The sequence below is a fragment of the Pelobates fuscus genome, chromosome 6 (genome assembly GCF_036172605.1).
Source record: "Pelobates fuscus isolate aPelFus1 chromosome 6, aPelFus1.pri, whole genome shotgun sequence".
NCBI lineage: Eukaryota > Metazoa > Chordata > Amphibia > Anura > Pelobatidae > Pelobates > Pelobates fuscus.
Window position 1 is genome coordinate 259,320,584 of NC_086322.1, and position 14,747 is coordinate 259,335,330.

Consider the following 14,747-nt stretch of genomic DNA (forward strand, 5'->3'; position numbering starts at 1 on the left):
ATCGAAATCTGATCGTGATTTATCCAGTCATATATCATGCTATTAGAAAATTTTAATTAATTTAGATTAATTAAATGAAGCCAGTATAATTACCAGTTTAGTAGATATTTTTTATCAGATTAGTAGGTATTCTCAGGAATTTGAATGTCATGGGTCTCTTTCTCTGTCTCCTGACTTAGCCTACTTCCAACTCTTTGCTCCTGACTGCCCACTCTCTTGCTTTCTCTGCCTTGCTTTGCTTTCTCTGCATACCTTGCCTCCTTTGCATTCCTCTCTCTTCCCTTTGTCTTAACTTTTAACGGAAAAGATTCTCTGTTCGTCACTAGGTAATAGACCAATAGGGACACTGGGGGTGTGGTTACCTTCTAGATAACAATTTGGTCTATAGAGGGCAGTCTCGTCCCACTAAACATACCTATCCAGGAAAGAGTTAACTTTTCCTGGTGGCTATTTTGACGTCATTTACCTTATCTTTATAGTTGTCTATAACTTAAGTTTTCTGTCAGATCAAATAGTTTCTTTAAGTTTTGTCCAGACTATGTGTCTGGCAAATTCTGCTATAATTTCTAATATGACAGTTATAACTAAGTATGACCCCTAAACTTACAATGGGACGTTATACAATATCGAAAGTAAAATTAAATTAGTTAATCTTCTCTGTCACAAATGTCTGGGTTTATAATTAATTATATTCCATTAGCATTTAGACAGTCTGTCCATCCCCCATTCTCATTTCTTATCAACAGGTTTGTATATACTAAGCATTCCTTTAGCTCTGGCAAAGTGGTTAGTTTTACAGAAGGGATAAAAATCTTGTGTCTTTTGTTAACTTAAAAATAACAAAATGGAGTCTGCTCTGTTCAGAGTGACTGACAATGTACATTTTAATTTCTATCATAGCACAAAATGTCTGCCGATATAAATACCCTGACAGTATGCTCTGCCGAAGACCTGCATCTATCCTCTGTTTCTAATCACACCTCTAACGCCAATTTCCTGACTTCTCTAGGGCTGAACCATTCCTATGGAACTAATTTCCCTGATCCATTCATTTAAAAACATCATTGAAAACTCATTTCTTTAGGAAAGCATTTCAATTAAACTGAATAGAGGGGTAGGTGGAATATCAGTACTTGTAATTATAGTATGTGGCTGCTGAAACTTCCCAAAAACTTCTCTTCTTTTCTGGTAGTACGATAGATGTAAATAGTAGGATCAGGGAGCAGCGCCTGTGATGGAATTCCCACGCTTAGAGCGATATGGAGGAGGGAAGGAAAAAGACACGGATATAGTGTAGTATGTTGAGATCTTAAGTGATAGTAAATGAAGGGAAAGAAATTGCACTTACAATTTTCTGGAGCCTATGCTCAGCTCCAGATATGTGCGCCTGGACGGTACAATCCCCGCCTATGGATATGTAGATGGTCCTTTCATGTCCTCAAAAGGGGGTATCCAGTGGTAGTAGGGTATATCTCCTTTCCAATGGCAGTAGGCCGGTATTCAAATAGTTGGTGATATATAATAGGGATGTGCATGGGGATCATTTTTGGTTCGGTTCGGCATTCCGAAATTCATGACTTCGGCAATTCGGAGCCTGTGGCTGCTCACTGTTAAAAAAAAAAAAAAAAAACAACATCCCCCCCCCCCGACCCCCACTCCTGAGCGGTGGGTGGGGGCCCTAAAGTAAACGAACGGGGAGGGGGACCTATTGTCCTCCCTCCGGCCCCCACCCATGAGTGGCGGGTGGGGGCCGTAAATATCAATAGGGGGGAACCTATTGTCCTTCCCACTGGCCCCCACCCCTGAGCGGCGGGTGGGGGCCCTAATTTAGAATAAGGGGGGGCTATTGTCCTTGCCCCCGGCCCCCACCCCTGAGCGGCGGGTGGGGGCCCTAAATACCAATAAGGGGGGACCTATTGTCCTTCCCCTTGGCCCGCAATCTTGAGCGGTGGGTGGGGGCCCTAAATTAGAATAAGGGGGGACCTATTGTCCTCCCCCCTGGCCCCCACCCACCCCATTGATGCATTGCATCTCTATGAGGAAAATTCTGCGTTTCCATGCAGAGCGTGGGGTTGCTGAATGGCAGGGCTGCTTACTGTGCAGCCCTGAGCCAGGAAGCCCCTCCAGTGTTTACATGAAAATGCCTGAAGGGAGCTATTATACTCACCAGAACAACTACATTAAGCTGTAGTTGTTCTGGTGACTATAGTGTCCCTTTAAATAAATGGTATTACTGGGGTAACTGCATACAAGTTCTTCTTCCCTTGTCAAGTCAATGCTGGCAGTTAACCCCTCTTCTAACGTAATACTGTTATCAAAACCCTCTAAGCTCATCTTGTATTTGGCACCAGCAAAACACTAAATGGCGACACCTAAAGTCTGGTGGCAGCGATGTAAACTATGATGCATCACGTAAGGACAGTAGAAAAAATGGGCCTGGAACTATGGGCTGGATTCAATGTATGCTTAGAATTTCCAGGATCAAGGAACAAAAGTCATCATATGTAAACATCTGGACCTTACACTCCAATAATAGTCAGCTTCAGCTGAGAACTGGTGATCCATAACGTTAGGATCCACCAAATCCTATGACAACAAACCACTCTGCCCAATTAATGTGGCCCAAAAATGTATTCAGAAGACCAACAGATACTTTGGGACAGGATACACTTTTTCAATGTGTATTCTAACTCCAAATATAATTTTTTGCCCAAACCTCTATCAGAATAACCTTGTCAATAGGTCAAAAGTATGAATTGCGATAGCAATGCAAGAAACAAAAAGTTACTTTGTGTATAAATTAAAACAAACAAAATTTTTTTATTTTAGGTTCTATATTAGGTGATAACCTTTCATTAATACTGCCATAACAATGACAATATGCAGTAACTGAACCAGACAGGTTAGTTTGAAATTAAATTAATGTATTTCCATAAACTAATCCATTAACCCCACCCTGCAGCTGTCAAACTATCTGTTTATACACATATTGCCACCAACAATATTACTAACAACAATTTACCCTGTCAGATGCAGTAAGTAATGGCAGCCAGCATGTCGGGCTCAATACTTGTATGTAGATAGAGCTCCGCACCTGGGATGCACTCTGTGATTGATAGGCTTTGTTGATTACCATCCTATTTAGTACCAGCTACTGTACACACTGCATTAGTGCTGTCTTTGAGTTTTCTCAATTATTTAGTCCTAATGCCTGCCATCCTCTGTAATGCAATATAGCATAAGATGGAAATATGCATTAATATTGCTAGGAGTATGTTTCTACTTGGGTAGTATGCCTCTCATTATGATTATTTTATTTAATGCTATTTTTCATTGTTTTATGTGTATATACATTACATTTTTATTGTGTATAGTAGCTTTCCAAAGTGACGACCTACGATTATGTGTATATACTGTATATACAAGGTGGGAGTCTGTAGTTGTGCGATGGCATATCCAGCCTATATAACCAGACCAATCCTCCCCTTACCTGCCGTCAATGCATCAGTGTTGTAGATAGTCTCTGACTTCAGGAGAAGCGAGATGTCCTGCAGGGAGCATAGGGTGATAGGTTAGGGTCAGCTAAAGGTCAAGGGTTAGTTTACCTACCTTGGAGCCAGCTGAATCCAGTTTACTGCGGTTTTCACTTAGGTATGTTCATTGGCTGTTAGATTTTTGGCAGGAAAATGTTAGGCCCTGATTGGTTAAGATTAAAGAAAGCAGCACGCGCTATTTAGTAATAGGTATATATACCAAGTTTGAATTGCGCGGGCCTCATGCCTGAGATACTTACAGATCAAGAGGGAGAAGTTTTGAGCTTCCACAGTCAAGGTGCGCCTATTCAGCAGTTTTTTCCCGCGGAAGGTTGCAAGGATTAGGAATTTGCACCAGTATGGAAGAGCTCATGCGGCAACTGGAGGAGGAAGCTAAATGCGCCGGCGGTGAGGAGTGGCCGAGGAGTTGCCTGGAATCCGCCCCTTCGGTGGCAGCCTTTGAGGAAATAGAAGAGGAGGAGCCGGAGGCTCGGTTTTATCACAAAGCCATAGAGGACAATCTAAACAGGATGGAGGCAGACCTGAGCAGCATGGGGGGTCGGGCCAGAGATAGAGGAAATTACAAGCGACCAGAAGGAGTCAGCCAGAGGAAGAGGAGTGTCGAGGAAGAAGAGGAGTAGACAACAGATGAAGCTTTTTTCATCTTCACCTCTCCGGAGGGCCATGAAAATAAGGAGGCCAGTCATGACAGCTGCCCCCTACGTCGGCTGCTTAGTCTGGCAGAGATGCAGAGCAACAACTGCACAGGGAGAACAGAGCGGAGCCAGGAGCACACAGCCATGTAACAGAAACATTGAAGTCAGCTGAGAACTTCCCTGGGAATGCTAATTTGGAAAAGTTAGGGCAAGTAGCCACTATGTTAAATAGCGTTTTAAATAATGCTAAGCAGGGCCCTGCCCCTGCGTGGGTTAACCCTATAGTCAAACAAAAGTTTGTTCATAATGAAACAAGGGTAAATGAAGATTGTCTAAAAGAAGCTATGATTTGTGAGATTTCTCCGCTGGGTTTGCTTTTAAGCAGCAATATCAGAGAGAAACTTATCAAGGGTGATTATATTGATATTTTATCGCTGCTTCCAGCTGTAAGGAATGTTTAGCCAAGCAAGGAAACGAGAAAGAATAGCACAGGCGTAGGCCTATACCACGCTAATGTAATAATTGGTTACAGGCTTTTTGCATATATGGTAGTATTATATGTGGAGATAATCCAAGTTTAAAAATGGGGCTTTTTTTAACATTTGGAATCAGTGCTGGAAGCATACAGAAAATTTGGTATAATTGTGATGACATGTATAGACAAAAAAATTCAGTTCAAAAGCATATGGTTAATTGCTCAGCACAATGTTACCACAAAGGCAGATTTTTTTCTAATAGATTTGCGGAGGTTTTAACAGCGACTGGCCAGAAAAAACGGTGTCTGTTGGGCTTTTAATGATGCACATTGTACATGGCTGCACAATTGTAGATACAGGCACATCCGGCAGTAAAATGTTTCAAGAAGTCGGGTCTTAACAGTAATTTTCAAAGCAAAAGCGGTGACTCCAGTGAAGCTGCTGAACATGGTTCATTGTTTAAAGGCCTATTCAAATCAGGAGAAGGACAAAGTTCTTTATGAAGGTTTTGCGTTTGGTTTCAAGGTTCCTAGTTATAAGAAGAAATTTAGTTGGGTTAATAATTTAGAGTCGTTGGAAAAATAATAAGGAGTTGACGTTCAAGAAGATAGTTAAGGAAATAGTTTTAGGTAGAGTTGCAGGCCCGTTTGACGAAGTTCCGTCTGAATATTTTTGCATTTCACCTTTGGGGTTAGTACCGAAGAAGGAGAGTAGTGAATTCAGGCTCATACACCATTTGTCTTTCCCCAAGGGGGATTCGCTTAATGACGAGATAGACATGGGACATTTTACAGTCCGTTATGCGTCTTTTGATGATGCTATTGAATGGACTTTGGTTTGCGGCAAAAAATGCCTTAATGGCTAAAGTTGACAATGAGTCAGCATTTAGACTATTACTAATGCAGAAAAATAGAAAAGACCTCAGGAGCATAAAGCCCCTAGGGACCATGATTAGGTTACCACTGCTAACTGTATATAAAAAATAACTTTTATTAAATCATTAAAATCAAGAATAATAGATTCATACCCAGTGAACAAATAAGTGAGAAAAGCAAAAAAAAGGAAATAATAATAAGTGATAATAAAATAAAATCACATGGCAGGTTAGGGAGAGACCTACTTGATCAGCCACTAGAGCTGAAAAGATAGTATACCTAAATGGTTGAAGAAAACACACCGGTCTCTCACACAGCAGCTCATATGCTACACTATATATCTCTGGGGACACAGCACAAGGGAATAAAATATAACCCCCCCGAAGCTCCTAGATAGCCACTCAGAGGAGTGGCTTGTATGGATATTGTACAAAATAAAATAATACATCTCGCAGATATTGTACTTCAGAGCATGTAAAACAATAGTTCTGCTTAAAATGACATAAATAGTATCTAGCTGGGTGGAAACACTGTTGCTAAAACCCCAGAGCCCCTGATCTAACTTCCGTGGGCTGGAGCCTGCAATGGTAAATAAGTTGCTAGAATCAAGTTGCCGTCGGACAGAAGAGGCTACACAACAGCACTCAACCCCCCGAGCTGACACTAAAGTAACAAAAAAATACAGAACTAGAGGCTAACTGCCTAATATACCGCTAGGAAGTACGGGCTAGAACTGGGACTACGTGCAGAGAAAAAAGCGTGGAGGTAAGGTAGCGCAGTGCTGGACTAAAATCTTAGCCTCCTAGACTGCCTCCTATAGCGCTGGACCGGCTATCCCAGTCCTAAAAATACTGCCATCCTGCTGAGACAATTAACTGACTCAGAACGATACCCCAAACCAAGTCCCCTAGTGTTCCCCGTTCTAGTGAAAAATAAAGTAAAAAATTTAATGTAGCAAATAAATGGGCTGAAGCCTGCCTATAATACGCCTGACGCGCGTTTTAGCGCTTCCACTAGCGCCTTCGTCAGAGGCAATAATCTCTATTACTAATGCATCCTAAAAGTTATAACTCTATAGGCTTTCAATTTGATGGGAAATTATTCTTTGATAAATGTTTACCAATGGGCTGCTCCTTATCTTGCTTTTATTTTGAATTGTTTGCATCTTTCTTGGAGTGGGTTATTAACTTTAAAACAGGCTTAGGATCAGTTGTCCACTATTTAGATGATTTTATCTTTATTGGTAAGAAGGCACTGATCAATGTTCAATGCTATTGCAGGCTTTTTGTTCAATAGCAGAGGAGCTTGGCATACCGCTAGCAAAGGATAAAACGGTATTTCCTACAATGTCGTTACAATTTTTAGGAATTGTTATAGACTCAAGTAAAATGGAATGCAGTTTACCAGTTGACAAACTGCACAAAATTTCAATTTTATTACGGCAGGTCCACTGGGCTAATAAAGTTTCGGTTAAAACTTTTCAAAAACTTACAGGCCTACAGGCCTTTGCTGCCAAAGTTATACCAATGGGCAGTATATTCACAAGAAAAATGTCATTGGCAATAACGGGTAAGAATTCACCATATCTGCATATTAGGGTAGCCAAATAAATAAAAGAGGATATTGAGGTCTGGTTGGAATTCTTATGCAGTTTTAATGGTAACACTCTATGGCTAGCCAGTATGGCGGATAATGTAGATTTAGACTTTTACACTGATGCAGCGGGTAGTTATGGTTTTGGAATTTATTGGAATGGTAAGTGGGGAGTAAGGAGCTGGCCGGAAGATTGGAAGAGGGCAGGCTGGACAAAAAATTGGGCGCTTTTAGAATTGTTCCCTATCATGGTAGCGTTAGAACCTTGGGGCCAAAACTTTGTGAACAAGAAGCTAAGGATATTTTGTAACAATAAAGGTGTAGCCGATGCTACTAACTCTCTCCATGCTTTCTCTCATCAGGTCATTTCAGTCATGAGCAGAGTAGCAATACTGTGTATGTCTAATGATATTTGGTGAAGGGCAACTCATATCCAAGGTAAGTTGAATGGCATTGCTGACGCCCTTTCTCGTTTGCAGTTTACACTATTCAGAAGCCTGGCTCCAGAAGCGAGGAGCAGGTTATGATTCCGAATCGAATATGGGAGTTGATATCACCAAAGTGAAAGAAATTGTAAAGAATTTGGTTGCTAAGGCAACATAGGCAGCCTATTTTAAATCGTGGTTATGTTGGTGTGATTTTTGCGCTCAAAAGCAGGCGGATCCCCTTAGTGCGAGTTTAGATCTCGCAGTTTAATTTTTTTCTTAAAATGTTTAAGGCGTGTGGGATTATGTTTTTGTTAAAGATGCTGGGAGGGGTTCAAATTGTTAGGAATTTTTTAATTCAGCAGTTATTAAAGTCAGGTCCTTTATTAATTCACAGTGACGGCTCGCCTTTAACACAATTCCAATTCAGAGCTGTGTTGAAGAAATGCCTGAGGCTGTCAGGTTTAGGAAAATAAACATTTTCTTCTCACTCATTCCGTATAGACGCAGCCACTGTGACCAGCGGAAGGGGATCTTAGGCAAGATCAAATAAAGAGAGTTGGAAGGTGGAAGTCGCATTGTGACAAGCTTTATGTACGTCCAGATTTAATGTAATTCAATGTTATATGTAATTGTAACATTTTCTTTATTCTAGTTTCCTTGCCAGCGGCTATTTGGATAGTTGGGCACTCATTCATCTTTTGGGCACAGCCGAGAGATCATATGGCCCGAGTTTGGCACTGGATGACGACAAGTTTATGGTTTTTGGAAAGGAGTAAGGGGTTTAAGAATAAATTAGATGTTTGGGACTCTTGAAGGTTGTGCGAGTAAATTCCCTGATCCTAAATGTATTTTTTTGCACATTGGAGGAAATGACATTGGTAATATTAGATCTTTGCATTAAGAATCTTCTGAGTGAAGTTAAAGCGAGATTTACCAATAAATTTTTTATATTTTCTGAAATTGCGTCGCGACTAATATGGAACAAGCAGTTTGGTTTGAAGGCTCTGGAAAGAGTCAGTGTCAGGATCCCGCAGGCGGCTGCGAGGGGAGGCTGCAGTCCGCTCGCGGCACTCACCCTCCAGCCGTCCGCGGTCCCCTTCCTGGCGTGCGCTCGGCGTGCGGCATCCTCCCAGCCACGGATGCCGCCCGCGTCTCCCTCTACATCCCCCAGCGGCAGCATACATGACGCTGCACGCTGGGAGATTCCCCATTTTATTAACGCCGGGGTCAGCCACCTGACCCGGCGTTAAAGGCACAGTGCCTCAATCACAGTGGGAGGTCTAGATATCTCCCACGTGTGATTGTTAATTCTGATTGGAAATTATCCAATCAGAATTAACCTATGGATTTAAATACTTACTTTTCCTGTTCCTCTCTGCCCTGTTGTGGTCTTTGCTTGCTAGTATTGCTACTGAACTTGTGTTTCTGGTTACGTACTCTCTGGCTTGTGTATCCGACTTTGTGACCTTCTCCTACCCTTTGACCTCGGCTTGTCTCTCGTTATTCTGTCTTCTGGTTCCCCTTACATGGCTTGTCTCCTGACTATTCTTTGTGTGCTTAGCCCGGCCACTCTAAGGTCCGGTACTGCACCTTTTCTGTGTGTGTGTTAGTGTGTTTGGTTCCCGGAATCGTGACATTACAACAGGGCCAAAATGGAACCTGCTGACATTCCACAGCTCCTAGTTAATCAGGAGGCTAGAATGGATGGTTTAGACCACCGTATGGATCAGTTTGCTCAAGCTACAAACCATACTGGCTAGTACTGCACACTTGCAACCTGCCGTTAAGGAGGCTGCTGCTGCTGTGCCCGAACCCATTCCCACTCTGGTACCCGTTCCTGCTCATGTAGTTCATATGATGCCGCCACAGCGCTACAGCGGTGACCCGGCATTGTGTCGTGGTTTCCTCAACCAAATAGATATCCATTTGGTGATGAATCCACGTTCCTATCCCTATGACAGATCCAACATTGCCTTTTTGATAAACCACTTGTCCGGGAGAGCTTTAGCATGGGTCAACCCCATGTGGGAGAATACGTCTCCTATGTCCTTTGCAGATTTTTTGACAGCTTTCAAACGCACGTTTGATCAACCCGGTAGGGTTGCTTCTGCTGGCAAAGCTCTGCTCAGGGTCCGACAGGGTAACAGATCTGTAGCAGATTACACTATCGAATTCCGCACTCTAGCAGCTGAAGTGGTTTGGAATAATGACGCCCTCGTAACAGCCTTTCAGGAGGGTTTGGCCGCTTACATACTGGATGAAATAGCATCCAGGGAATTGCCTGTTCTTCTGGATGATGTTATAGACTATATAATTCTTATTGATAACCGTATTAGAGAGAGACGTAGTCAAAGACGGATGGATACCCGGGTGTTACCTGCTCTACCCAGTACTGCATTACTAGCATTACCTGCTCCTAGGCAACCATCCCCCGAACCCATGCAATTGGGTGCTACGGGGTTAACTGAGGCTGAAAGAGCGTATCGTAGAAGGGAGGGGTATGTCTTTATTGTGGAAAGAGGGGACACCACTGTAATACCTGCCTTAAATTACAGGGAAACTACAGCACCTAAGGCCTAGAGAGGGGTCGGCCTCGGGTGTTATGACTTTGTCCCCTCATGTGTCCATCTCCAGAACATTTATTATGGTTTCTCTTTTGGTCAATAAAACCACTATAACCACCAAAGCCTTGATCGATTTAGGTGCGGCAGACAACCTTATGGATGAGAACTTTGCTAAAACTGCAGCCTTGACTTTGATCCAAAAGGCCACACCCTTGGCCGTTGAGGCCATAGATGGTAGACCACTTGAGAAACCTCTGGTGACCCATGAAACCCAAGAAATAGTTATGTCTGTGGGTGCTTTGGACAAGGAAAGGTTAACCTTCCAAATAATTGACTCCCCTACTGCTTCCATCGTTCTGGGTTTTCCCTGGTTAGTTAAACACAACCCAGTACTTGATTGGGGTTGTTTAGATATACTCTCCTGGGGGGAATCTTGTCAACGAGAATGTATGGCTCATGTACGTCCTGTTTGTTTACTCAACGTGCCCACGGCTAAACCACTTTCTGTTTCTGTCCCGTCTGTGTATGCAGACCTTGCATTGGTTTTTGAAAAAAGGGAGGCTGATAAACTAACTCCACATTGTGACTATGACTGTGCCATAAACCTGTTACTGGGTACTATGCCTCCTAGGGGTAAGGTCTACCCTCTTTCTGAGAAAGAAAACCAGGTCATGGAGGAGTACATACGGGAATCCTTAAGTAAAGGTTTTATTAGAAGTTCCAGCTCTCCTGCTGGTGCTGGTTTCTTTTTTGTGGCAAAGAAGGAGGGCGATTTGAGGCCATGTATAGACTACAGGGCTCTGAATAATATAAAGATTAAGAACGCCTACCCTATCCCCCTCATCACTGAGTTGTTTGATCGTGTTAAAGGTTCTAAGTACTTCACTAAATTAGACCTCAGGGAGGCTTATAAACTTGTCCGTATAAAGGAGAATGACGAGTGGAAGACAGCGTTCAATACGCGTAGTGGGCATTACGAATATCTGGTCATTGCTTTTTGGACTGTGTAATGCTCCTGCTGTGTTTTAGGACCTCATAAATTATGTCCTTAGGGATCTATTGCATGTCTGTGCCGTGGTGTACCTTGACGACATACTTGTATATTCTCCTGATTTGAAGTCACATCATAATCATGTGAGGATGGTGCTTAAAAAGTTATTACTGAACGGACTTTATTGTAAGTTAGAAAAATGTTTGTTCGATCAGACCTCTGTGTAATTCTTAGGATATATAATTTCTGAACAGGGTTTCAGTATGGATCCTGCTAAATTGGAAGCCATACTGTCCTGGCCACTTCCCCAAGGACTTAAGGCTATCCAGCGTTTTATAGGATTTGCTAACTATTATAGGAAATTTATAAAAAACTTTTCACCACTTATCTCCCCTATAACGAAGCTGACTAAAAAAGGTCTACACCCTAGGGTTTGGACTCCTGAAGCTCTTAAGGCCTTCGAAACTCTCAAGAAGGCATTTGCCTCTGCTCCAGTGCTACACCACCCTAATCCTTCTCTTCCCTTTGTTATGGAAGTAGATGCTTCTGAATTGGGTGTGGGAGCAGTACTGTCACAGAAGTTATCGTATGACGAACCCCTCCATTCCTGTTGTTACTTTTCAAAAAGGTTGTCTGATCCAGAAAAGAATTACGATGTTGGGAACAGGGAACTATTAGCTATTGTGTTAGCTTTTAAGGAATGGAGGTACTTATTAGAGGGTTCTAGACACAAAATTATGGTTATAACAGATCATAAGAACCTCTCCTATATAGCTGATGCTAGAAGGTTGTCCGCCCGGCAGGCTAGATGGTCTCTATTTCTTTTGCGCTTCCAATACGTTATTACCTATAGACCTGGTTGCCGTAATGCCAAAGCTGACGCTATCTCTCGACAGTATGAACCTTTAGAATTTGTTAACCCGACTCCTGAACCTATTATACCTGCGTCTCAGATAATAGCTGCTACCCGTTTGGTTGTTTCGTCTCCTTTCCTTGATAATATTTAGACATACCAAACCCAAGCACCCCCTGAGACGCCTGTTGGTAAACTATACATTAAAGTAAATGACAGAAAAAAGTTGTTAACTTTATTTCACACTGCCAAAACTGCTGGTCATCCGGGGGTTACCAAGACTTATAAGGGCCTCCTTCAACAGTTCTGGTGGCCTTCACTTAAGCGAGACGTAGTGGATTTTGTACAGGCCTGTCGGGTCTGTACGCAGTGTAAGTCTCCTAATGTGAGACCCCAGGGTCTACTAATGCCTCTATCTGTACCCAAGAAACCATGGACCCACTTATCCATGGATTTTATTGTAGACCTTCCTCCTTCTGATGGTCAGACAGTGATATTGACTGTGACGGATAGGTTCTCTAAAATGGCGCACTTTATTCCGCTTAGGAAACTGCCTTCTGCGATTCAGCTTGCTCAGGTGTTTGCCAAGGAAGTGTTCCGCTTGCATGGGGTACCTCAGGATATCGTATCTGACAGGGGCCCTCAATTTGTCTCTCGGTTTTGGAGGGGCTTTTGTGCTGAGATGGGGATCTCCTTGTCGTTCACTTCCTCCTATCACCCACAATCTAATGGTGCAGCCGAACGTGCTAATCAGTCTGTGGAATTGAATTTGCGCTGCTTCACTAATGCGCACCAGGACGACTGGTCTTGCCTCCTTCCGTGGGTTGAATTTGCCAGGAATACGGTGTCTCATTCGTCTACTGGCTTAAGTCCTTTTGAGGTTGCTTATGGGTTTCGGCCTTCTGTCCTTCCCGGTGCGTTCTCCGACAAGGGAATGCCCGCCTTGGACCAGCACCTCGCCTCTTTGCGGAAGATGTGGGATCAGGTCCATATTGCGCTGTCTCGTTCAGCAGCTGCTCAGAAGAAGTTTGCTGATCGCCGTAGGGGTGCGGCCCCTTCTTATACTCCGGGTGATAGGGTATGGTTGTCCTCCAGGAACCTCCGTCTCAAGGTTCCCTCGATGAAATTTGCTCCCAGATTTCTTGGTCCCTACAAGGTGTTACGTAGGATGAACCCCATTTCCTACTCCCTGGACTTGCCTCCTTCCATGCGTATTACGAACACGTTTCACGTCTCGCTTTTGAAGCCCTTGCTGTGTAACCGGTTCTCTCGTCCTCTCGGACGGCCCGTTTCCCCTCGCACTGTCTTTAGTGACGTGTACGAAGTGGCTGCCCTTCTCGACTCTCGTGTTTCTAGGGGTCGGCTGCAATATCTGGTGGATTGGAGAGGTTACGGTCCTGAGGAGCGGTCTTGGGTTTCGAGCTCTGATTTGCACACTCCCTCTTTGGTCCGCTCCTTTCATGCCCGATTTCCTTTGAAGCCTTCTGCTTCAAGCCCTCTGGGCGGTCTTCGAGGGGGGGGGGTAATGTCAGGATCCCGTGGGCGGCTGCGAGGGGAGGCTGCAGTCCGCTCGCGGCACTCACCCTCCAGTCGTCCGCGGTCCCCTTCCTGGTGTGCGCTCGGTGGGCGGCATCCTCCCAGCCACGGATGCCGCCCGCGTCTCCCTCTACGTCCCCCAGCGGCAGCATACATGACGCTGCACGCTGGGAGACCGCCCATTTTATTAAACGCCGGGGTCAGCCACCTGACCCGGCGTTAAAGGCACAGTGCCTCAATCACAGTGGGAGGTCTAGATATCTCCCACGTGTGATTGGTAATTCTGATTGGAAATTATCCAATCAGAATTAACCTATGGATTTAAATACTTACTTTTCCTGTTCCTCTCTGCCCTGTTGTGGTCTTTGCTTGCTAGTATTGCTACTGAACTTGTGTTTCTGGTTACATACTCTCTGGCTTGTGTATCCGACTTTGTGACCTTCTCCTACCCTTTGACCTCGGCTTGTCTCTCGTTATTCTGTCTTCTGGTTCCCCTTACTCGGCTTGTCTCCTGACTATTCTTTGTGTGCTTAGCCCGGCCACTCTAAGGTCCGGTACTGCACCTTTTCTGTGTGTGTGTTAGCGTCAGGCGTAAAGTGAATAGAGCCATTCATGCCGTTTTTAGGAGGTATGTGTGTGAGGCATGTGGATTTGAAAAATGGTGGCAAAGGGCTTTACTCTAAGGATGGAGTTCATCTATCTGAGATTGGGATTGAAATTTTTAATAATGGTTTAGAAGAAGGAATATAAAAGGCTGTAGGCTTGTGGAAGGGGCCGCAAATGGCAGACAATTGCTGCCATTACGGCTTGGGGTAAGGTCGCCTCAAATACGAGGTGGATTGAGGCTTAATGTTTAAGCAAGCTGGCTGGTTCAAGGGCGGATTGTTAAAGGACCACTATAGGCACCCAGACCACTTCAGCTTAATGAAGTGGTCTGGGTGCCAGGTCCAACTAGGGTTAACCCGTTAACGCCATTACGGCGTTCTATGCCGTCCCGCATTAAGTGGGCTTTAAAGCCGTTGCGGCGGCATAGAACGCCGTAACGGCATTGAGCCCCTGGAGATCGGAGGTACTTACCTCTGCCGCGATCATCTTCTGGGGGGCTGCCTGACATCCCAGGCAGCCCTCCCCCGGCAAATGAGGCCCCCAGGGGCCATGTGATCGCTCTCAAAGAGCGATCACATGGCCCCCTATAGCTGGCTGTGGATCTGCCAGCAGGGGGACTGTTTGAGCTCTCAGACA